Raw genomic sequence first — 24,439 nt, 5'->3', positions numbered from 1 at the left:
TCTACTTTTTTTTAAACAATTATTGTTCTCTGGTCAAATTTGTGTTCCTTGCTAAGTGGTAGGCACTCTGGGCTGAATGCTTTGTCCAAGGGGTACAGGTTTAATTCCTGGCATTGTCAGTTTATTTTGTTTTGGATAGGGGTTGGTGATATGACTAACCTCAGCTAGAATTGGCCTAACTTTAAATGAGTACAGATGGAAATCTAGGGACAGTAAGAAGGAAGGGCATGCAAGAGCATAGGCTGGCTGGTCCCTAGCTTCCTATTGCACTACCTGGCTAAAGGACCACAAGATCCTTTACTGGCCTACTGACTTAGTCATTACCTTAAAAATTACCTTAAATCGCAGCTTGGAGCGATATAAGGATTATCCATCCTTGTGATGCTCCATGAGAAAAAAAAGAATTCGTTTGGTGTAGATTGTGGCTGTTAGATTAGACTCTTGTGGAGGACTCTGCAGCTTCCCAATTGTAAAGGAACTCCTGGCAGAGCCATTCCCTATCAAGGTGGGACTTGAACATGTCAATTGAAGTAGCAGAAACTGTTTCTTCAGAGAGCTGGTTCCACATATTGATGATTCTTTGGCTGAAGAAGTGGCTTCTATGTCTACTCGTGGAACGCTGCATGGAGAGCTTCAAAGAATGTCCTCTAGTACCAGAATGCAAGGGCTGTGCAAAGAGACCGGGAAGGGTATTTTTAGAGAGGATTTTTTTGGTTAAAATAATGTCACCCCTTTTCCGTCGGTATGTCAGCGTTGGCAGCTTCAAACGACGTAGTCTTTCTTCGTATGGAAATTTATTCATGTTGGTAACCATCTTAGTGGCACGACGCTGGACATCCTCAAGCAACTTCCTATCTTTTTTGAAGAAAGGGGCTGCCAATGACATTCCAACCTCCAGGCGTGGACGTACAAGCGCCTTATATAACTTCATAAGAACTCTAGGGTGTCGGCTGGAGATGGTTCTTTTTATGATACCGAGGGTTTTATTTGCAGAAGATGAAACAGACTTAGCATGGCTGCTAAACTTTAATTGGTGATCTACAATAACCCCAAGATCTCTTTCATCGGAAACAGCAGAAAGGAAGTTGTCTTGAAGGAAATACTTATGATGCTTGTTATTTTTGCCAAAATGAATTACATGGCATTTGTCAACATTGAAAGTCAGAAGCCACATGTTAGCCCATCTTACTAGACTATCAAGATTTGTTTGAATTTATTGCTGGTCAGAGGGAGTTGCCGCTTTTTCAACTAGTTTTGAGTCATCAGCGTAAAGAGTAATAAGATTTGAAAGAAGGTTGGGTAATTCGTTAATATAGAAGTTGAAAAGTGTTGGTCCAAGAATAGTGCCCTGGGGCACGCCACTTAATACAGTTGTGGGAGAAGAGAAATGAGGAGTTCCTTGCAAATCAAAAACTCTGACACTCTGAGATCTTTCAGAAAGGAAGCCCATAATCCACTGTACAACACCTTCGTTGACACCTGCAGCCCTCAATTTGATTATGAGGAATTCATGACAAACTTTGTCGAATGCTTTGGACAGATCAAGAAGAATCATGTCGACAGGAAAACCCTCATCAAGCAGTGTAGTCACTAATTCATATGTTTGGATAAGGTTCGTGTCCACAGATCTACCAGATCTGAAACCATGTTGTGATGTGGAAAGGATATTATTGACCTCCTGATGTTCAATTAGAGCTTTATTAACATATCTCTCAAACACCTTAACAACTGCAGAGGTGATGCTTATGGGACGGTAATTCTCTGCTGAGTCTCTTCGTCCCTTTTTATGGATCGGGGTTATATAAGATGTTTTCCAATCATGCAGTAGTTCCCCATTTTGAAGAGATAACCGGAACAGCATGCACAGGGGGTAGCTGAGAGCTTTTCGACACTCCCTAAGAAGACATGGATGAACACTGTCTGGTCCCTTTGACTTATTTACATCAAGCTTCTCAAGGCTATTGAAAACCATTAATTCATCTACTGACAGATCAGGCATAGGGAAAAGCACTTCATACAATGGAGGATCTGGTGAGGAGGTGCCTGAATTTTGGGTAAAGGCAGAAGCAAATTGTGCATTTAGAATGTCAGCCTTTTCTATTGGAGATGAGTGTAATACACTGTGGTCAACAAGGTCAGGAATAGTATGATGATTTGGGTTTTTTCAGAAGAGACATGTCTCCAAAAAGATTTTGGGTTTAACTTGATCTCAGAAGCCAAATTTTCCTCGTAGGCAGATTTCAGTTTTTTTACAGAATCTGTTACACGATTCCATACTGCCTTATAAAATGACAGGGTCTCCTGGTTCCTCTTCTTCATATACCGTTTCCAAGCTCTAGATTTCTGGTTAATCAGCTTCTTAACTTCCTTAGTGAGGAAGGGAAGTGTTTTGGGCTGTTTCCTAAAAATAACCCTGGAATGTTTCTTTTCAAGAGCAAGAAGAGTTTTTTTGAAATTTAGCCACGATTCATTGATGTCACTGGTGATAAGCATTGACCAGTTTGCAGATGAAAGTTCCTGCTGTATTGCCTCATAGTCGGTGAAAGTCTGAGGACGAAATTTAGGTTGAGGACGACTATTTAGGGACAACACAGACAGAATAACTAGGTGGTCACTACTAGCAATTGGCGGTAAATAATCATTACGAATGAGGGAATCAGTATCACGCAAAATGACAAGGTCTAACAGCGAGGGATTCTGATCAGCTCTATAGCGTGTAGGCTTATCGATAGTCTGATGAAGAAAATTATTTGATAGGCAAGATAGAAAAGGTGAGTCTCTACTATTAGATGAAATATGTCCAGTTCCTTCAACCCACTTAATTGCAGGAAAATTAAAATCTCCAGTGATTATTAACTCAAATGAGCTAGGAAGGGATATTGAAGATGTCATTTCATCAATGATAGTTTTGAGGGCCAATTCACTATCTTCAAGGGAAGGAGCACTTGGACTTCGATAAACGCACCCAAGACGCAATTTTTTATTAGCAATGGAGATATCAAGCCATACACTTTCTATCAACGATATATCAAGCATAGTAGGATTTACAACACTAACCTGGATACCATCTCTTACATAAACGCCAACTCCTCTTCGAAAATTTGAATGCTCCAAGTTGCTAAATAGTTGATATCCCGAGATCTGTAGGGATGTTTCAGTAACCGCCAAAAAACTATGTTTTGGTAACAATTCAACAAAACTCGCAATATCTGCTGCTTCCTCCCTAAGAAGCACTTCGGATTCTAGAAGCTTATTTGTCAGACAGTCAACATTGCTTGAAAGAACACGGAAAGTATTTTCAGAAAGGGGCTTCCGACTCGGGAAATTTGGCTGTTGAGACTCAGAGGTAATATCAGATATAGTACTTGAAAAACTTGAATCCGCTGAATTCTGACATGAAACGAGCAAATTATTAGATATAACATTTGAATTAACATTAGCAGAAATAGCTCTTAAATCGACATGGGAAACATTTGGAGAAGGATTGGATGAAGCTTCACAAGAAATATCAACTGACGATTTATCAAAACGAAGCACTGGGGAAACAAAACTATTTACATGAGGATGCGATGATATAACTAGGTTTCCATCGTGGATTACTTTGGAGGGGACCGGGGTGGCGCTCCCCAACTGCGATGAGCAGCCTCGTTTTTTGGAACGATTTGGCCCTTGAAGATCATGAGGTTGGGCTCACCTGAGCTTATTCTTCTTTTCAACTCCTCAACTAAAGCCTTCCTCCTGTTTCTCTCTGTCTTGGATGCGTCACCACGAAATTGTATATCCTCGTGGAGCTCGCGGGAGCGGTTGATGATTGACCTTTTGATGTCCAGGCTTGGGACAGTAAAAAGGACAGGAGGAGGGCGTGCAGATGGCAGAGAATTAGTAGGGATCGGAAGTCTTCTCACATTATTGATGTGAACGTCTCTGAGCTTATACTTTTGATCAATATAAGACTTGATGAATAGTTGGTCGTTGGGTTGCGGAGGGATCCCAAACGCAACAATGTTAAGGGCTCTACGTTGTCTGTCCCTTTCTTCAGAAAAGTGGCGCTGGATCTCACTATCAAGATGCTGGGTAAGATTGGTTTTGATGCTTGTTGTCTCTTGAAGAACTACCGTCTGGACTTCGGAACGCATTTCAGAGAGTGAGCATTTTTCGGACACCCGGGTTTCCAGTGCTGACACTTGTGATTTTATCTCACTGACAGTTTGTGATATTTCAGCTTTTAATGATGATTCCAAGTCTTTTAAAGATGCTTGGACAATTTCTTGAAAGGCCGCTTGAGATGGGATTTTATCAATAATCTCATTTTTCATGCTATCTATTGTAGCTTTTACGATATTCTCAACACTAGGATTTTGAGTATTAACAGATGTTGATACAAACCCTTAAGATTCCTGACAGCTAGCATCCTACTAGCAATGGTTGTTCTGATGTTTCTAGCGCCCAGGGAAGATCTCGGTTAATTCCATCCTCTGTCTCCCACACAGTTTTCAGTCAGAATTTTAACAAGTTTTTCATTTATTTTGACAATTGAATTTTTGTAATTGAAATTTACAAGAAAAAATTAAAAAAAAAATTACGATAATTGACGATTTTGTAAAATTATTTTTAAATATATTTTCAACCGCATCTTGATTAAGAAATGCATGTTCATTCCCTGGAAAGTCGTAAGTCCTAGAATCCGGCTGAAATTTTGGAAGCAGTTATTATTGTCAAAATGATTTTCGTAAAGAAATATTAATTTACTGACCTTTAGAGTCCGTCAGATAGCCAGTGTCAGATCTAGGTGGGGGACACGGTGGGGGATGGGTGCCTTCCCTAACATAGTGGTATATTTGGGGTTTGGACCGCTTGCTACGATTGGGGCTAGAAAAAATTTATTTTTGTAATTAGTTTTAGTAGTTTTTCGTAAGTTTTTAATTTTTAAGACTTTTCTTTTTACAAAAAGTTTGAAACAAATTTTCAGTTACTTTGTGTGGTCTCTGTAAAATTTTACTGATAGCCCTTACTGCCTAAAAGCATTTATCAAGGGAATATGTCTCTATTACGACAAAAGCCAACTGGGAGGTAAAATCTTCATTTCGTAATTACATGGAAGGGAAATTAAAAATTTCAACTTCTTTAGGCTGTCAAAATGATATTTCAGGATTCTGCTTTTACAACGAGGCTGAAAAACTTAATTTTTAAACTAATGCTAAATTTGAGTCGATGTTTTAAATTTATATTTTTGTCCTCAACAGAAGTATCGAGATTTAAACGTTTACATTGAATATCTGGAAATCTCAAGATTACAAAAAAAAAACTGATTAGAAATCTATCTCAGTTTGAAAATGAGAATTTGAATTGCCAATCTATACCTATCAAATACAAAAATAACAAACACGTAGTTATTTATTATTTGAGAAGTATTTCGACTCAAATACTTAGTTTGAAGTACATACTTACATGCAAATCCACATCCGCAACATTTAAAAATTAATGAAAAACTACTAAAAACCAATTAAAAAAATAACTTTTGTCCTAGCCCCAACCGTAGCAAGCGCTCCTAACCCCAAATCTGCCACTACGTTAGGGAGGGGGTGCCCCCCACGCCCCTGCCACTGGCTATAGGACGGACTCTGAAGGTCAGTAAATTATCGTTTAAAATCCCAATTTCTTTAGACTGTCAAAATGATATTTCAGGATTGTGCTGTTACAACAGGGCTGAAAAACTTAATATTTAAACTAATGCTAAATCTGAGCCAATGTTTCAAATTTTTATTTTATTTTTGTGCTTATTAAACATATCAAGATTTAAACGTTTACATTGAATATCTGGATATCTCAAGATTACAAAAAACTAATTAGAAATCTACCTCAGTTTGAAACCCTGAGAATTTAAATCGCCATGAATCTATACCTGTCAAATATAAAAATAACAAACACGTAATTATTTATTATATAAGAAGTAATTTGACTAATATACTTAGTTTGAAGCACATACCTATCTGCATCTTGATTGGAGTTCATATTTTTCTGACAATTTTGGTCTTTAGTCGAATATTTTAGGATAAATAGAAGAGGAAATACTAACGAAGAACTCTAGACTGACAGCACTATCCATTTTAAATATAACAATTACAGAATAATCCATTTCTAAAGCTGGAAGCAGTATACACTGCAATACAAATGTCTGCCTTGTGTGTGCTTCAAAACTCAAGACTAAGAAGAGGTAAAAGCTCCATGTATCCTTCTCTTGGCAATGTCCCAAAATTGTGACGATCAGGGAAACCTTCTAGTATTATGTTAATATTCCTACTTGTACCATCAAAATTGCTCCAAAACATATAAACAATCCTACTAGGTTAGCTTTGGCAAAAGAACTTCTGAGAACAGATTGCCAGGAATCACCAAGTTGGATGCTTCCACTATAGGCATACTGACCTTCTAACTTTGCTCACCCTTTCGTCTATGGCAACCACTGCTGTCCTTTAAGCACACTGGTGAGTAAGTTGGATCTTTCATTCCATCATAACAGTGAGAAACCACATGAACTTGGCATAGATTTCCTGGGAGCTGACTACAAATCTTACTCATCAACATTCTTGAAAAACCTGATGATATTTCATTCCTTGATGGATTCATAGTCCTTAAGAGTATCATAAAGTACAGAATAAGTGAAAACTTCAAATCAACATAAAAAAAATGGCAAAGAGCAGGCCCTAGAATCTAAAAAGGACAGTTCTTCTATCAAGTTAATCAGATCAGATTTTTTTCCCTGATCTTAATCTAAATCCATTGGATTGGACTTCCAATAATACAGAGGAGTACTGGAGGAGTTCATGCTGAAGTATATTTTTTTGGAATGTCAGTTGTTGCCTTTATAGTTTTATGGACACTCATAAGAACTTCTTCTAGTTGTTCTGCAGGGTTGGCAAAAGAACGTTTAGTCTTTTGGGTAAGTTTCAAGCAGCTTTCCATGGCTTCAATTGTGATCTTTAAGAAAGCATTACGATTATCTCTTAGATAATTATATACTCAATCCAATCCTATCTTCTCTGCTGAGACAATCCAGTCCACTATTAAGTTTCTAAAGTGATCACATTCACCCAAGGTTAGTTCATCATACCTAAAAGGATGTAAATGTTCTTCAAACATACTAACTGACTTATTGCTGTCAAAGTCAGTCACCCCATCCAGTCCTGCCATTGAATGAAGGAAAGAGGATACTCTCGAGCAAAATGGCAACACCAGTGTCCACTTGGCAACTGTTGCTTTGCTTCGAGTTACACAATTCATTGAGCCAGGCGTCTTTTTAAGGGTGTACAAGCCTTCTTTAAATATTTCAATTAATTTTTGAGGAGCAGAGGCCATTTCTATAACAAATTTCTAGATTAAGAGAAAAAATTACCTAGTTCTGTTCTAAAGGGTTCTGAACCTGATAAAAGTTGCCTTCTATGAGATAGCTAAGAAGTAATCATATTTTTTTTCTTCTGATTTGAATTCTCTTTCTAATTATAATAATTGTTTTCAATACAAATCTTCTGCAGTAAGTTAAAAACTTTACTTGTTACCAATAATTTCTTTTGCTTTTTTAAATTGCAAGCATTGCAGGAGCCTTGTAACAGGTAGCGATGTAAACTTGAAAAACTGTCAACCGAACTCTCAAGATAGTTTTTTGTAACCTTTCAAGTCATTTTTAAGGGTCAATCACCCCTCGGCGTTATCGATATGGCTAAGATATGGCTGATTCGCCTTTTAGATGGATAACTTCAAAGACCACACTGCCTTTCCATGACGAAAGTAAAACAGTTCAAAATAGGGATGAAACCATTTTTATTGACAGTGAACAGATACAAAAATTAACTGGATATTTCGAACACATATACAGTAATCATCATCAGCAGTAAAACAGTTTTACTGCTGATGATGAACACTGTATATGTGTTCGAAATATCCAGTTAATTTTTGTATCTGTTTACTGTCAATAAAAAGGTTTCATCCCTATTTTGAACTGTTTTACTTTAGATAGGCTGCATACACATAATGTATTTTGTTTAGTTCCACATCCCCTAAACATTCACTGAAAACCACACCTTAATATCCTGAGCATAATTAGTAGTAGTAGTTGTAGTATTAGTAGTAGCATTGCTAGCAGTATGCACATACCGCATTTTTCTTGGCATCTCCAGAAAGTTTCAACTTAATACCCTAGCAGTCTCTGGGAGAATGTTGAAACTTCCTTTTGACAACCTACACTCAAATAGTGAGTTTTAATTTAGTTCAATATCCGCTCAACATTCCCTGAAATTTTCACCTTAATCTCTTAGCCTTAGTAGTTGCCATAACCACAGTAGTAGCATTACTACTAGTACTACTACTAGAGATATATCACCTTTCGGTCAATTTATCATCCACCTTATCTTTCCCTGGAAATATCAGTAATACCCTAAGCCATTCTTGAAAAACACCCTTTTGACAACCTACATGGACATAGTGGTTTTGATTTATTTCAGGACTCCTCTCAACATTCCCCAAAAGCTTCAACTAAATACTTTTCCCCTTTTTGAATTTAATGAGTAAAACACGACCCCTTCCCTGATAACAAATATTGCACGTAAACAATAAACGATTTGCATAACACAACCCTTGCCCGAAGGGATAAGGTTGGCTTTCTCCCCAAAGACATGTGACGCAGATGAACAAAAAGCAAAATCGTTAAATAGGTCAAATGTTTCCTTATCTAGTGCGGATTTTACTTTTTGTATGTTTTTTGAATGTTTTCTATGTAAACAATTAGCTAATGAAAGAGTAAATAATGATCATTAAAAACGAATGCCATGATAAGAGTTGATGTTTTCAGATGTGTACATAATTAGGGAATCAAAATGTAAATAATAGAAATCAGTAATTTCATATTTATTATCACATTTTAAAGCAGAAAAAGGAACAGTGTGCTTTTCTTGCCTCAGTAGAAACATTAAAAACCAGCAATAGTCCTACACGGTTGCAGACATCAAATCCAGGTAAGGAAATAGTTTGTTCTTAGATTTTAATCTAGTTTTCATAATTCTGCCTGTATTCAGACCCAGTGATTGTTATAAATCAAGCCTTCAATTTTTCCTAGATGTCAGGGTATCCTGTATACTTTTGCTGAGTTTCAAAAGAAGACAAATGTTATTACTCTGATAAAAGGATGGAATGAAATTTAAAATACAAAAACGTGATGTATACAGAACTATGGGGGAAAATTCAAAGTATCTTTCTTGTGATTTGGCTTTCTTTTAACTTTAGAAGAATTAGCCTATTTGGAAATATGAAGAGTTGCTGAGGTGGTATTAAAATTATTTTATACCTAGACTTATTTTGTTTAGTGAGAATTTGAGAAACTTGATTGTATGGTGTATTAAAAGAGTACTAGTGAGCTATTAAAGTGAGGAGGAACAGGTGCTAAGGCACCTAAAAAGGGTCTGATATGGATCCTGGACAAATTCTTCTCTCACCAGCCATGAATGTTAATGGACCTAGTGAACTTGAAGCATTAAGCCCTTCTTTCCTCATGAACCAACAGAATGTCATGCAGCCTATACTTCAGAACAGCTTACCATCAAACCAAGAGACATTGCCAGTGGGCATGTACCAGAACAATCTATCACCTATTCCTCTAACACTACCAGTAAGTCAGTTTGTTAATCATAACATGCAAGTTCCTTTTTATCCTTTTCCAGTTTATATGACTAATCAGTCAACCAGTAATCAAACTGCCCCAGGAACAAGTATTCAATATGCAACAGGTACTACAAACCAGGGACAGATGCCTAGAATGATTCCCAACCTGCAAAATATTTACCAAAAGGACAATCAAACAAGAACCATGCTAAAAGTCCCAAAGCAAATGCCACAATTTCCTAATGTATATGCAAATATACCAACTCATAACAAATTTGAGGTTCTTCCTCAAGATGAAGATCCACTGAATGAATGTGAAAGTGACCTTAATGAAAGTGACCTTAATGAAGTTATTACCTTACCTTAAATTACCTTAAATCGCATTTGCCAGCGAGATAAGGTGGTAGATCCTCCTGTAGTTCTCGCTGGTGGTGAGTGATGTAATTATGTTGGCTTAGCTTCCCAGTCCAGCCTCCACTCGGCCCTCTCCCAGTCCCTGTCGACTCCAGCCTTGAAGGAGTGGGGTGTCTCAGCTTGGATGGTAGACTCGGATAGGCTATTCCAGAGGGGGACCACCCGAATGGAAAAGAAACCACGTCGTTCCCTTCTCCGACATCCAGGCAGGTGAAGCTTAAGACTGTGACCTCTTGAATTGTTAGCCAAAGAGGGGGTGAAGATCTGGTTCAGGTGACCGGATTTGAAAATTTTGCGTGCCATGATCACATCTCCTCTATATCTTCGATAGGTGAGGGTTGGAAGTCTCAGAGATCCTAGGCGATCCTGGTAAGGGACATTATTTAAGCCACGGACCAGTTTGGTTGCTCTCCTTTGGACACTTTCAAGGGCTCTTGTGTCCATTTTATTTTGGGGAAAGGCCAAAGTCAAGCCAAACTCAAGGTGGGGACGGACAAGGGATTTATAAAGTTTTATAACCACACATGACTTTCTGGTTACAAAAGAGCGCTTAATGAGTCCGAGAGCTCGATTAGCTTTTGCAACCTGAGCCTGAGTGTGGCTGTGGAATTTTAAATCTTTGTCCACAATGACGCCTAAGTCTCTTTCCTCGGCAACTGCTTCCAACTGATCACACCCTATATGGTAGGGATGGTGGGGGTTATTGTGCCCTAAGTGCAGTACCTTGCATTTTGTTGCATTGAATTGTAGGGCCCAAGTTGATGACCAAGAGGATAGCCTGTCAAGGTCCAGCTGAATGCAGGCTCTTTCTTCTTCAGTTTCAGCAGGCCCAATGAGCTTACAGTCGTCAGCATATAATGTTAAAAGGTTGCATAGATAAGTTGTACAGTCGTTAATGTATATGCTGAACAACGTTGGCCCAAGGATGGTTCCCTGTGGGACGCCGCTTATAACCGGGGAAGTGGAGGAGAAAACTGGATCGCCATTATCAGTGTAGATCATGACACGTTGAGATCTGCCAGTTAGGAATGCTCCAATCCAATCAATCACATCCTCATGCACCTGATAAGCTCTAAGCTTCAGCAACAGGTATGAGTGTTCAACTTTGTCAAAGGCTTTGGCTTGGTCGAGTAAGATAATGTCTACCGGTTTACCCATATCCAAAATTTTAGTTGCATGATCATATGACTGAATAAAGTTGGTGTCGATTGACCTGCCCCTGCGAAATCCATGTTGTCTATCGCTAATAAGTGTATTTTCTTCTAAATAATTTATAAGAGCATGGTTAATGATACCTTCCATGATCTTGCAAATGGCTGAGGTTAGGCTTATTGGTCGATAATTTCCTGGGTTATCCTTGTCACCTTTCTTAAAAATTGGTATAATATTTGCTGTTCTCCAATCATTTGGTACTGACTTTTTGGCCAGGGACATGTTGAATATTCTGGAAAGGGGGAGGGAAATGTGAGCAGCAGATTCTATCAAAAGCCGAGGGTGGAGATTATCAGGTCCAGCAGCTTTGTTGGAGTTTAAACTTCTTAGTATTTTAAATACATCTTCTTGAGTAATGATTACAGGGGACATTGGGTTGTGTACTGTTACAGGAGGTATGGTTGGGAGTGTAATGTCAGGTGGCTTAGAGGTGAAGTTTGTGCAAAAGCTGGCATTCATGCAATCAGCGATTTCTTTCGGGTCAGTAGTACTGGAGCCATCTGATTTTTTTAGCCTGTTGGTGCGTCGACGGGAAGGGTTGTTAGCTGTAACATAGCGCCAGAACTTTTTTGGGTTTTTCTTTGACTCATTTGCAATAGATTCTTCATGGTCTTGGATAACTTTTCTTGTCATGTTTCTCAGCTTGTTTCGGAGCATGGCGAATTTGTTGTGATGGTTGTCACACTTGCATTTTAGGTATTTATTCCATGCTCTATTTTTCTTTCTGATAATTTTCTTAATATTCCTGGGAAGGTATGGAAGAGTCTTTGGTTTATCTGACCAATAAACCTTTGTATGCTTCCTACATGCACCTAGTAAAGTAGACTTAAAACTATTCCAACTAGATTCAATGTCTGTCTCATCTGATAATCCCTCATCCCAATTTATATTAGCTAGTTCTTCACGGGTTAAAGCATAATTGGTAAAAGTTCTCTTAAGTTTACCATCACGACTATGGTTGATATTAATGTCATTCATTATACATATGTGGTCACTTGCACCAATAGCTGGGAGGTAACAAGTGGAAGTAATCCTCTCAGGGTCATTTGTAATAAGGAGGTCAAGTAATGATGGTTGTTGTGAATGTCTAAATCTAGTGGGTTGCATTATTATCTGAGTTAGGAACTTGTCAGCAAGGGTTTGGATGGTTGTGTAGGAGGGGCTATTAGGGGGTGAGTACCCAATACCTTCAGACCAACGAACTTCTGGCATATTAAAATCACCATAAAGCATAAGTGATGAATTTAGATTACATAAGATCTGTATTACGTTAGAAACTGCTTGGTGAGATACTAGTTGGTTTGGAGCTGATGGGCTACGGTAAAGCACACCAATATTCACAATTTCAAATCCAATTAGAAGTCTAACTAATACATGTTCCACCCAAGTATTAGTAGGTTGAGAAATAGAAAAATCAATTTTATCTACCTTAATTCCAAGCCTAGTGTAGATAGCCACTCCTCTTCGACACAGGTTACTATCTAGGTTGCTCAGGAGTAAGTATCCAGGGATTTGAATATGTGCGTCTTCCAATTTGGTCAAAGAGTTCTTAGGACACGCCTCACAAACACAGAAAACATCTACATCCTTTTCATAAAGTAACACTTTTAGTTCTGAGAGTTTTGGCACTAAAGAATCAATGTTTGTATATAATATTCTTAGTTGCGTCCGTTTTCTTTGGCCGACTGGGCTGTTGCTAGTTCCGGCTTTTGAACTCTGATATGGATTTTCGTCGCCCGAACTAGCAGTGACGTAATTGGTCTCAGACGAATCAGATGCAGCACTTGATGGAGAGACAGAGCTCAAAACCGAAGCCGCGGAAACAAAGGTTGAACTTATAGAAGTCTTTCTGGCTAGGTTTGATGCATTATTTACACTATTTACAAGGGATATGGGTAAGTCTAGTGAACCATCGAGCGAGGGGGGGGAAGGACTCCATCCCCCCGGGGGATCACGTTTTTTGACACGATGGCGCCATCACGGATGACAAGGTTTTTTTCACCGGCTGCTGCACGCCTCTTTATCTCTTCAATTAGTTCTTTCCTTCTCTGGCGGTCTTCATTGGATGCATCAGCAAAGAATGAGATACTCCCCCTCCTCTCTCTTGAGGCCTTCAATATATCCATTTTTATTTTGTAATCATTTATAGAAAAAAGGATTGGGTTGGGTCTGTCTATGGTATTTGCATTCTTACCATTAGGTAGACGTTTCAAGTTAGTAATAGCCCCGACATTAATTGAGTATTCATCTTTTAAGTAAGTTGAGATGAACTGAACATCGTTGGTTTGCAGAGGAACGCCATAGGCAATCAGATTAAGTCGTCTTCTGTTTCTGTCTTGCTCTTGTCTCACTATTTTGCGGACGTCTGTTTCGAGACGGGTAGTTATAGAGTTTTCCACAAGTTTCTGCACATCATCTATGGAAACCTTTGATTGTATAGCCGTCTCAAGCGTTTCCACCTGAACCCTCACAGTGTCCAAAGAAATCTGCATATCAGATCTGAAACCAGCAAACATGTCACGCATTTCACTACAATGGGATTCGAGAGTGCTTTTCACTATATTTGGAACATCAGGCTTACTGGAACCTGTTTTACATAATGGGCATGTCCAAATACTTCCAAGTCTTTCATTCATTTTGCAGAAAATGTTGTATTCGGCTGTACTCATTCCTAGACATGTTGCACAGAGCCATTTATCACATTCATCACACTGAATGGCTGGCGAGGACTCACTCAGAACACAACCAGAGACAGCACACTTATCGACTCCTTTTTCGGGTGTTGCGGGTTTTAGGCGTTTTGAGCTATTGGACGCCATAATTTCAGAATGAGCGGCAACGTTGGGCGGAAAAATTCAACACTGATAGCGCTTAATGAAGAACGGGAAGATATGCAATTCCCTGGAGAATTGAAATTAAAATGAATTGCCCAAAAGTCTAAATATATCAATCACAGCACTGAGGTAGGTCCCTTAAATCAACACCTAGGGTAACACAAGACCATAGAAAATGCAAAAAACAAAGAAAAATAGTTTTATCTCACAGTTTAATACATATATATCCAGGGTTCAAAATTATGCAACCACATGTATTTGTTATTGTTTAGTTATAAATCCAGCTGTGGCTGAGGGCCTTATGGACATTTCAAACCACACACAAAAACAAAAGTGGTGTAATGCATCACCAGGTACTTCAGATGTGAGACAGTCTAGAAAGCAAGAGATCAGAGCTCACACTAAAGCACAGGTGGAAATTCCAGAACAAGAAATCTTTAACAATCAAGTCCTGCTTCAAGTGAACAATATCAATGAAAAGTTTAGCGGTGATTATGAGATTTCCAAGTTTCTGAAGGAAAAGACCAAGATTAAAAAATTTGAATTTGAGATAAATCATGATAGAACAAAAATGATTATGTTCCTACAAAATGATGAAGATGCCAAGGAATGTATGCAGATAGATAGAGTTGCAAATGTATCTGTTAGGACAGCAAGAAAGCCAAAAACATGCAGGGGCATCATCAAAGGAATTCCTTTATACCTGACTGATGAACAAATTAAAGAAAGCATTGACTTACCATTCCCAATAATTGAAGTGTTGCGCCAAAAAAGATATAATCGTGAAGATAAAAAGCTGGAGAACAGCTATTCTGTATTGGTGGAATTTGAGAGCCCATTTCTTCCCCCAAATGTGTGGTGTTCAGGAAGAAAAAAAGAAGTTTTTATATATAATCGAAGGGTGTTGCAATGCTATAAATGCCAACGTTATGGACACTTACAGAAAGACTGCAGAGCAAAAGAATTTACCTGCCTGAGATGCTCAGGCAATCATTTTTCAAAAGAATGCTCATTGAAAGACAAAGAAATTAATGATCCAGCTAGGCAGTACTGTTGTGCTAATTGCAAGGGTAGACATTCAACTACATCCTCAGCTTGTCCTGTTAGAAGGGAAAACAGGGAAATATTAATGGTAGCAGAAAAGTATCAGATGGGATATAGTAGAGCCAGAGTAGCATATAAAAGTTATGCACAGATAGTGCAAAATGAAGCTTCTAGAACGCTAAAACCAGAGTCCATCATTGTCAATAGAACAATGAGTCAGTTAAGAGATGAAATTGTCAGGAATACTACTAAAACAATTGTAGTAGGACTGCTATTATCCCAAGACATGTTGAATATTGGATCTCTCTCACTAGATGAAAAAATCAAGAAGCTTTGTAACTTTGTAGAAACAATGAAAATATGCAAATTAGAAATGAAAGATATTGCTGATGTGTGCCAAGTAGAGATGATGATAGGGTCAGCTGCACCAACACAACCATGAACATGAGAATAATTTCTTGGAATGCATGTTCAGTTATGAAAGAAAAGAAGGATTTGTTTCTCATGAGTTGCCTAGAAAATAAAATTGATATATTTTGTATTCAGGAGACTTGGTTAAAGCCCCATATAAAACCAGAATTCCATGGGTACAATGTGATCAGACAAGACAGAATCCACACCAGTAAAGGAGGAGTGTTGATTGGAATCAAACAGAATTTTCATTTTACTGAAATTGAATTAGAATTGGATGAAGAAGTGGGGGACAGGATAGAATTGATGGCGGTTAAGCTAGTTCTACCAGGAGGAAAGGGATTGTATATTGTTAATATATACAACCCTTCAGGATCTAATGGAATAATTGGCCAAATAATAGAGGAAGTTTATCAACAAATACCAAATTCAGATGATATCATCATTTTAGGAGATTTTAATGCCCATAGTAATTTATGGTGCAGATGTAATGTGATAAATAAATCAGGTAGGAGTATTGAAGCTACACTCCTATCTACCAATATGATTCTGTCAACTCCTAAAGGATTACCTACCAGAATAAATCCTCAAACAGGAGACTCTACAACCATCGATTTGGTTATGGCTAACCCAAGAATTTCCTGCTCATTAGTTGTTGACATTTTACAGGACCTTGTTCTCCATAGTGATCATAACCCAGTGATTGTGGAAATAGGCAGTAAATATCCTACTGGAATTAATGAAAGAAGAGATAAGTTCAGAACTGGAAATGTCAATTGGGATGATCTAACTGCTAAGCTGAAGGATGTCAATATCAGAGCTGTTATTGAGGGGGAAGCAGAAATAGATAAGAAAATAGAAGCATTTCAAGACCATCTTGTTTGCACAGCTAAAGAAATAGTACCATTTGGTCCCGTTGGATTTTCAAAAAGAAAAAAGTCTGCTTGGTGGAATGAGGAGTGTCTGAATGCAAAGAAAGAGGTCTGCCAAAAACGTATGCTGTACAGAAGATATAATTCTCTCTCAGATTTTATTGAATATAAAAAAGCTTATGCAAGTTTTAAAAGAACTGTGTTAAAGTCCAAAAGAGAAGCCTGGAATTTGTTTTTAGCATCATTAGACTTTAGAAAGCCAGCAAGCAAGGTCTATCAGTTCATTAAGAGTATATCAAACAAGATGCCCGCCCCTAGACAGAACCCACCTTTAATATTTGAAGATAAAGCACTGGTAGAAGACAAAGAGAAAGCAAATGCTGGTGCCGCCCATTTAATTAAATCCATTGGAAAGGCAGATCCTAACGATGTCGAAAGCCAAAGGATTAAAAGGAAAATTAAATTTCTCTCCTCTCAAGGTGGAAAGGAAGAATATAACCAGCCTCTCACACTCAAAGAGCTTGAAGATATAATCCAGGGTTTACCACTTACCTCTCCAGGCCCTGATCTTATTCATCCGCATTTTGTTAGATCATTACCACCAAATTGGACCTCAGCTCTACTAGATATATTGAACCTTGCCTGGTCTCAAGGCAAATTTCCTACAGTATGGAAGTATGCTGAAGCTGTTATGATACCAAAAGGTGGCAAAGATCTATCCAAATTAGAAAATCACCGAATGATATCACTTTTGCCTGTTTTAGGCAAGGTTTATGAAAGGATTGTCAAGAAAAGGCTTAATTTTGAGATTGAAAGAAGGAAATTGCTGAAGGATATTCAATGTGGCTTCAGACGGAAGAGGAGCACTATTGACTGCCTTAATTGCATAAAGCAGGACGCACTTTACGCAATGCAAAACAATTGGATAATGTTATTGGTTATGTTAGACGTTGAAGGTGCATTCAACAATATAGTCCATAGACAAATTTTGTCTGGTCTAATTGAAGCTGGTTTTAAGGGAAGTTTAATTGCATTTGTTGAAGATTATATGAAGCAGAGGACCATCAAAGTCAGAGTTAAGGGTGAACTATCAGATGTTATAGTAGAAATTAAGCGAGGCGTCCCCCAAGGGTCTGCCTTGGGGCCGGACCTCTACAATATTGAAGAATATAATATCCCAATAGAAGAGAGTGCTGAAAAAGGCTGTATATTTGCAGACGATAACAATGTCTGGGTGTTGGGCCGCTCTATGGAAGAGATTCACATGATTATGGAGTCTGTTTTGGAACAGCTGCAAAGATGGGCAGATGATATTGACCTTAGATTCTCACCTAATAAAACTAAAGCTATGATATTCACAAGAAAAAAGATACTGGTACCCCCATTGCTTCATATATATGGGCAACCTATAGAATATGTCAATGAATCAAAGATACTGGGATGCGTTTTTGATAAGCAGTTAAGCTGGAATAGCCATGTACAATCATTAAAGACCGCTTGCATGAAACGTCTGAACATTTTAAAGGGAATTACAGCTGCCATGTATGGTTTACACCCTGATCTGCTATTGGATTTTTATGTAAAATACATTCGAGCTAAATTAGAATACGCTGTGGTGATATATGGATCTGCTAGTCCATCACTTTTGAGTAAGCTGGATGTCTTGCAAAACTCAGCTATCAGAACTGCTTACGGAGGTAGAAGTACGACTCCAATTCCCTTTTTACTATCGGAAAGTGGCTTAGAAGACCTTGAATCGAGAAGAAACATAGCCTTTTTGAGATACATTAGAAGAATATTGCTCGCGGGTAAAAATCATCCTGTGAAATCACGGATCATAAAGACAGGAAGAGCATGCACCAAGAATCCAAAGAAGGTTAGAAATCAACTTAATTTTTGGGAAAAGGCTTCAGAAATTTCAGCATCCAAAGATGTAAATTTAAAAACTTCAGAATTTTTAAGCATATGTGAAGTTCCTGATATTGCTCCTTGGGAAATAATCGAGCCAAAATGCAATCTATTGTTTCCTACAAAAGAACGTGATATGGACATGGAACTCAAAATAATGCTAAACGACAAGTATAAAAATTACATTGAAATATATACTGACGGTTCGAAGTTGGAGAGCCCTACAGCTGTTGGTGCTGCATTTTGGATTCCAAAAATGAAAGTTGTCAGAAAATATAAATTGTACCCTGAGGTATCAGTGTTTGTTGCTGAAGCATATGCCATTTTGAAAGCATTGGAGTTTGCAGAAAGTATGGAAGACCATGAGGACATTCTGATATGTTCTGACTCAATGAGTGTCTTGGAAGCATTAAAAAATTTTGGAAGGTCTAGAGATCCATCAAGAGAAATAGTGGCTTGCTACCAAAAATTGTTAGGGATGTTAAAAAGAAGGAAGATTTCGTTTCAGTGGGTTCCCGCCCATGTGGGAATTAAAGGGAATGAGAGAGTAGATAGAGAAGCCAAAACTGCCGCACTAGAAGGTCAGAGTGAGTTGGATGTTCCTACTCCAAGAATTGCAACTCTAATAGAGCAAATGATTAAAACAATCCGCGATCAAAGCTTCCAGGATAACCTGAACTTATCAGGAAATTTGTTTGTAACTACAAAGGAGAGGCGCAAGAGAGAAGTTGTAATATATAAATTTTTGAATAGATGGCAATCAAGAATCGTATTTAGACTCAGATCTGGTCATGCTGGGGTTCGAAGTTATAAAGCAAGGTTTGAAGGAGCTTCAGAAAGATGTGAATTTTGTGACGTTGAAGAAACTATTGAGCATTTACTTCTCGAGTGTGATAGATATGCGAGTGAAAGGAAGGAAATGGTGGAATTTTTTCGTGTAAGAAGCATTAAGCCAAGTGTATATCATATTCTGGGTGGTCTCACTACATCAGAAGACAAAGTGCAGATACTTCAACTTGTTACAAAGTACTTAGAAGAAATCCACCAAGACTTTAGACTTTGAAATCAGTTATTGGAGTTCCAGATTCTACAAAGAAGGCTCTTAAGTGGTAAACAGAGGAGAGCATAATTCCTTCAACTTCAACTTCAACTTCTGATAAAAGGATACAAAGTAATGAATATTAGCCCCCTCCCCCGACAAATCAGAGGAGCCTCCTCCTCTGATAAAAGAATACAAACTTACTGAATAGAATACATATTTTAAATGTTATGGTTCTTTTCTTTTCTCTTTCTGCAGAACTGTGTATGCAGATACTGTATAGAGTTGAGTTTTTAGAGGGTCTTCCAGGGCTCATGTTGAATCATCGAACGTTTCTTTTAATTGTATTGTACAGCTTTTGTTTCGTAGGAACCCATATTGGTCATGGGTGCAGAGCAATATGATAAATCCTCAAAAAAAAGAAAAAAGAATATGATTAATCTCAAACCCATTCTCAAAAAAGCTTACTGACAAGCAATGTCAGGCACACAGGTCGGTAGTTTCCTCCTTTTGCTCTTCCACCTTTCTTGTTGATGGGGACAGAATTTCTTTGGAACAACTCGATGGTGCTGCACCTTGGTCTATAGAGCTTTGAAAGATTTTTAGCAAAGATTCAACAATGTATTCTACACTCTCTTTGAGTAATTTATGTTAAGACAATTTCTACCAATTGGTTTTCAGATTAGTCTGTAGTTTAACTGCCCCCCCCCCTGCACAATGCTTGTACATGTAACTAATTCTTACTAATTCAACAACACAAAAGCGTCTGGTAAAAAAACAACCAAGTTTGCCTTGGGCCTTAGACCATATAACAATGCTGTAGGCACATGGACCCAATGATATTGCTTTCTAAAAATTCCTCCATTTCAGGATTTTGATGCAACATCCCTGATGAGGCAAATATAATTTTTTCTTTGCCAGTATGATTTTTCTAATGGTATTGAGAACTAAATAGCTTTAAAATTAAAGAAAAAACGCGTCTTTCTAACTTACTTAGTGTAAGTTCATTGTAAGTTCATGTTCATTTCAATATCCTCAGTCTTTGTATTACGGGTTACAGAAGCAGTAGTTTTAGAGGTACTAGTAGTGGTAATTATTACACAATTTTATTTCTCTAGTTAATCTTTTTCATTAGTCTAGAAATTGAGTGGGTGAAATTGACCATAAATAATATTTTTGCAGTTTGAAGTTTCAGTGGTTCTGGTGTCAGTATTTTCATCTTGCAATCGTATTAGTTCTTATATTTTTGAATAGTCAATTTATATAGTGAACCAGCCAAACTATAGTTCTTGAGGTCAGGATTTTACTGACTAGCTGTAAATATTTCAAAGGAGTACCACGCCAAACGTATATGAAGCCTCTTGATTTATGGTCTGGATTAATATCCTCTGATACCCCGTTGTAAAAATTTTAAAATAGACTCTATTGAATAATTTACACCAGACATTGTTTTTCCTCCTTTCTTTAACAACAGATCTTGCGATAATTTCAATTTGTAATTGATTGGTACCTACCCTAAGCACATTATAAGTCAGCACGGGAAAAAGTTATAACTATTAAAAATGTAAGCTGAATGATAAATTTGTTCAAATGTCAAGTAAGTTTAGTCAGGATAAAAAAAAGTCTTTTCTTTAATTTTAGGTCTATTTCATTTTCAAAACTTTCAAAATAATCAGATGCATAAAAAAAGCCACAGAAAAAATCTTCGTGCCTCATCAGGCGTGCTGTATCAAAATCGCAAAATGGAGGAATTTTTCACAAAGGGCTCAAACTGTTTCGTATTTCCATTAGCGTTGTAATTTTTCGACAAGGAACCCCGCAATAACCAGCAGTCATTTTCAGTTTAACTTTAATAAATTCAAAAATATTTAGACTTTAAGGAATCATAATTATTAAGTAATTATATTATAAAATAATATATAAAAATAATTATTGTATTAAACTGTCAATACTTATTCATTTAATTTTCTTCAGATCTTGAGAAGGCATACTCTTGTTAATTCTGCTTGTTTTAAATTTGACTGGGTTATTTATTGTAATTTTGTTCGTTTTGAGTTTCATTTATTTATTGATGGTGAATTTTGGTAGTTTTACGCTTGGAGGATTATTTAGCTTTATTTCTGCTCATTTTTGGTTTAATGGAGCTCTTTACTTTTTTTTGACAAGCTTATCTTATAAGAAACAGTTTTTTAAATTAATTTCGGTTCGTTTTTTATTGATATAATATTTTGTTATGGAAAAATAAATAATATCATATATCTTTTCAGTTTTTTTCTATAAGAATCCATAGTTTGGCTTGCTATTTGCATGCTGGAGGAAATTGTTCAAAAATGTTATAACAACATATCCCCCTTTAACAATCTGTTGGATTTAGTTTCATACCTCTTCAAGTGGACCTGAAAAATAAAACTTAATACAATTCTCAAAAAATTCTATCTATACTGTTTGGCAGCCTGAATACACTTACACTCTTTTAATTAAGTTAAATTACAAGAGAAGATGTATTAATAGTAGTAGCACGAAATTTTTTACTTAATACCCTCAGTCGTTCTTAAGAAATTGCTGTGATATCTTATTGGCAACAAGCAATACAAACAGTGCCTTTTGATTGAGTTTTAAAGCAACATTTAGTTTTAACCCATAGTAGAAAAAATACATAACTGTAGGGGATTGAAACACCCAATATCCCTGGAGAATTAGTTACTAGACCATCCAACTATGCTGAACATAATGACCATCTCAAAACTTTGATGGGAAGTTTTGGGAAAATTATTGTCCTCGGGATTAGGTCTGTTATTACTCCTATTACTTTTGACTATTAAAAGGGAGCTAGAATTTTACAATTCCCAATTAAATGCGCCTGCTTTAAAGTTTATACGATCACCTTTTCCAAAAAACCCTATATACTCCCAGGATATAACTTGCAACCCTTGCCCCCAGGCTCCGGGGGAACCCTGATTGACTTGTTATATGATCTTTGGCCCATTTTGAACAAAAGAATTATTATTGAAATTTTTATCTGATACTTTTGGGGAAAAGGGTACGTGGGGGGCTAGTTACCCTCTAATCACTCATGACTCTTAAAAGGGCACTAGAACTTCTGACTTGGAATCGAATGTTTCTACTCTGAAGCTTATACGTTCCTCCCTTCTATAAAATCCTTATATGTTAATAATGGGCAGCTAGTATGACCTTTAGCCCTTGGCATAAGGGCTTTAGGCGGGAGGGGATGACATTCCCAGAGACATATTAAATAGAACTTTCAACTATGCTGAACAAAATGACTATTCCGAGATTCGAACCTGAGACCTCTCGTACACTAAGCGAGAATCATGCCCCTAGACCTCAAGCCATACTTAAGAAGAACAATCATTTGTTTTATCGGCAAATAAAATTCTTTTCAACTATCTTGTTCGCTCCCCCCCCAGATGGTCGAATCGACGAAGAGACTATTTCTAATTTAATATAGTCTGGTCCCTGATACGCCTGCCAACTTTCATCGTCCTAGCTTATCTGGAAGTACCAAAAGTAGTAAATCCCCCCAACTCCCCATAAGAGAGCCGATCTGATCCGATTATGTCAATAACGTATCTAAGACATGTGCTTATTCTTCCCACCAAGTTTCATCCCGATCTCTACACTAAACATTTTCCAAGATTTCCGGTTTCCCCCTTCAACTCCTTCCATTGTCTCCGGATCTGGCCGGGATTAAAATATGAGCTCTGAGACACGAGCCCCTTCTAAGTATCAAATTTCATTAAGATCTGAGCACCTGTTCATAAGTAAAAAACACATCATTTTCTAATTTTTCTGAATTATAACCCCCCTCCAACTCCCCCAAAGAGAGCCAATCCGGCCTTGTTGTGTCAATCACGTATATAGGACATGTGCTTATTCTTCCCACCAAATATCATCACGATCTCTCCACACTAAGCGTTTTCCAAGATTTCCGGTTTCCTCCTCCAACTCCTCCCAATGTCGCCGGATCCGTTCAGGATTTAACATAAAAGCTCTGAGACACGAGGTCATTCTAAATATCGAATTTCATTAAGATCCAATCACCCGTTCGTAAGTTAAAAAATCACATTTTTTCTAATTTTTTCGAATTAGGTGCCCCCCTCCCATCTCCTCCAAAGAGAGTGGATCCGGTCCAGTTATGTCAATAATGTATCTAGGACATTTGCTTGTTTTTTCCACCAAGTTTCATCCCAATCTCTCCACTCTAAGCGTTTTTCAAGATTTTCGCCCCCCCCCCAACTCCTATCAATGACACTGGATCCGGTCGGGATTTGAAATAAGAGGTCTGAATTCTCAATATCAATTTTCATTAAGATCAGATCACTCGTTTGTAAGTTAAAAATACCTCATATTTTTCTAATTTTTCTGAATTAAATCCCCCCCAACTCCCCCAAAGAGAGAGAACCCCCCAAAATAAGAGCTCTGAGACACGAGGTCCTTCTTAATATTAAATATCATTAAGATCCGATCACCCGTTCGTAAGTTAAAAATACGTAATTTCTTCTAATTTTTCTGAATTACCCCCTCCCCTTTCCAACTCCCTTATAGAGGGTGGATCCGGTCCGGTCATGTCAATCACGTATCTAGGACTTGTCATTATTCTTCCCGCCAAATTTCATCCCGATATCTCCACTCTAAGCGTTGTCCAAGATTTCTGGTTTCCCCCTACAACTCCCCACAATGTCACCAGGTCCTGTCGGAATTTAAAATAAGAATTCTGAGATACGAGGTCTTTCTAAATATCAGATTTCATTAAGATCTGATCACCCGTTCGTAAGTTAAAAATACCTCATTTTTCCTAATTTTTTTGAATTGAATTCTTTTTTTTTTAATAAAAATTCATTTTTAGAGGGGGAGGGGAGTGACAATGATGTTTCTACAGCAGGTAAATCTTTAAATTATATTCTAAGGAAAAAACATCCCTTACCATCCTTTGCTGAGTATAGTAAAACTTTTCAAGTATTGAATTTTGCTGTGTCTTCTATCCTAACAAGAATTTAAAATTAACAGCAAAATTGAATATCCAGAAAATGAAG

At 37.5% G+C, this 24,439-nt stretch overlaps 1 protein-coding gene and 1 long non-coding RNA gene across 4 annotated transcripts in view; one reads left to right on the top strand and one right to left on the bottom strand.

The window, feature by feature from the left end:
• The first annotated feature begins 8,732 nt into the window (after positions 1–8,732).
• Positions 8,733–24,439, top strand: part of LOC136024893 (uncharacterized) — a 38,769-nt gene continuing 23,062 nt past the window's right edge. The window contains exon 1 of one of the 3 annotated variants that reach the window (XM_065700430.1): positions 8,733–9,008. The gene's annotated coding sequence lies outside the window, so the exon portion shown is untranslated. Of the gene's footprint in view, positions 9,009–14,148; positions 14,241–24,439 lie in introns of those variants that run through there. The other 2 variants (XM_065700432.1, XM_065700431.1) reach the window with 2 other exon arrangements.
• LOC136024894 (uncharacterized) lies at positions 8,913–19,602 on the bottom strand. The gene is made up of 2 exons (XR_010616951.1): positions 19,498–19,602; positions 8,913–9,165 (listed from the first exon to the last, which is right to left on the bottom strand). It is a non-coding gene; the product is annotated as an uncharacterized LOC136024894 (long non-coding RNA).

This window comes from Artemia franciscana, chromosome 3 (assembly GCF_032884065.1).
Source record: "Artemia franciscana chromosome 3, ASM3288406v1, whole genome shotgun sequence".
Classification (NCBI taxonomy): domain Eukaryota; kingdom Metazoa; phylum Arthropoda; class Branchiopoda; order Anostraca; family Artemiidae; genus Artemia; species Artemia franciscana.
The sequence above is the reverse complement of the archived record's forward strand: the minus strand, read 5'-3'. Positions and strand labels throughout refer to the sequence as shown.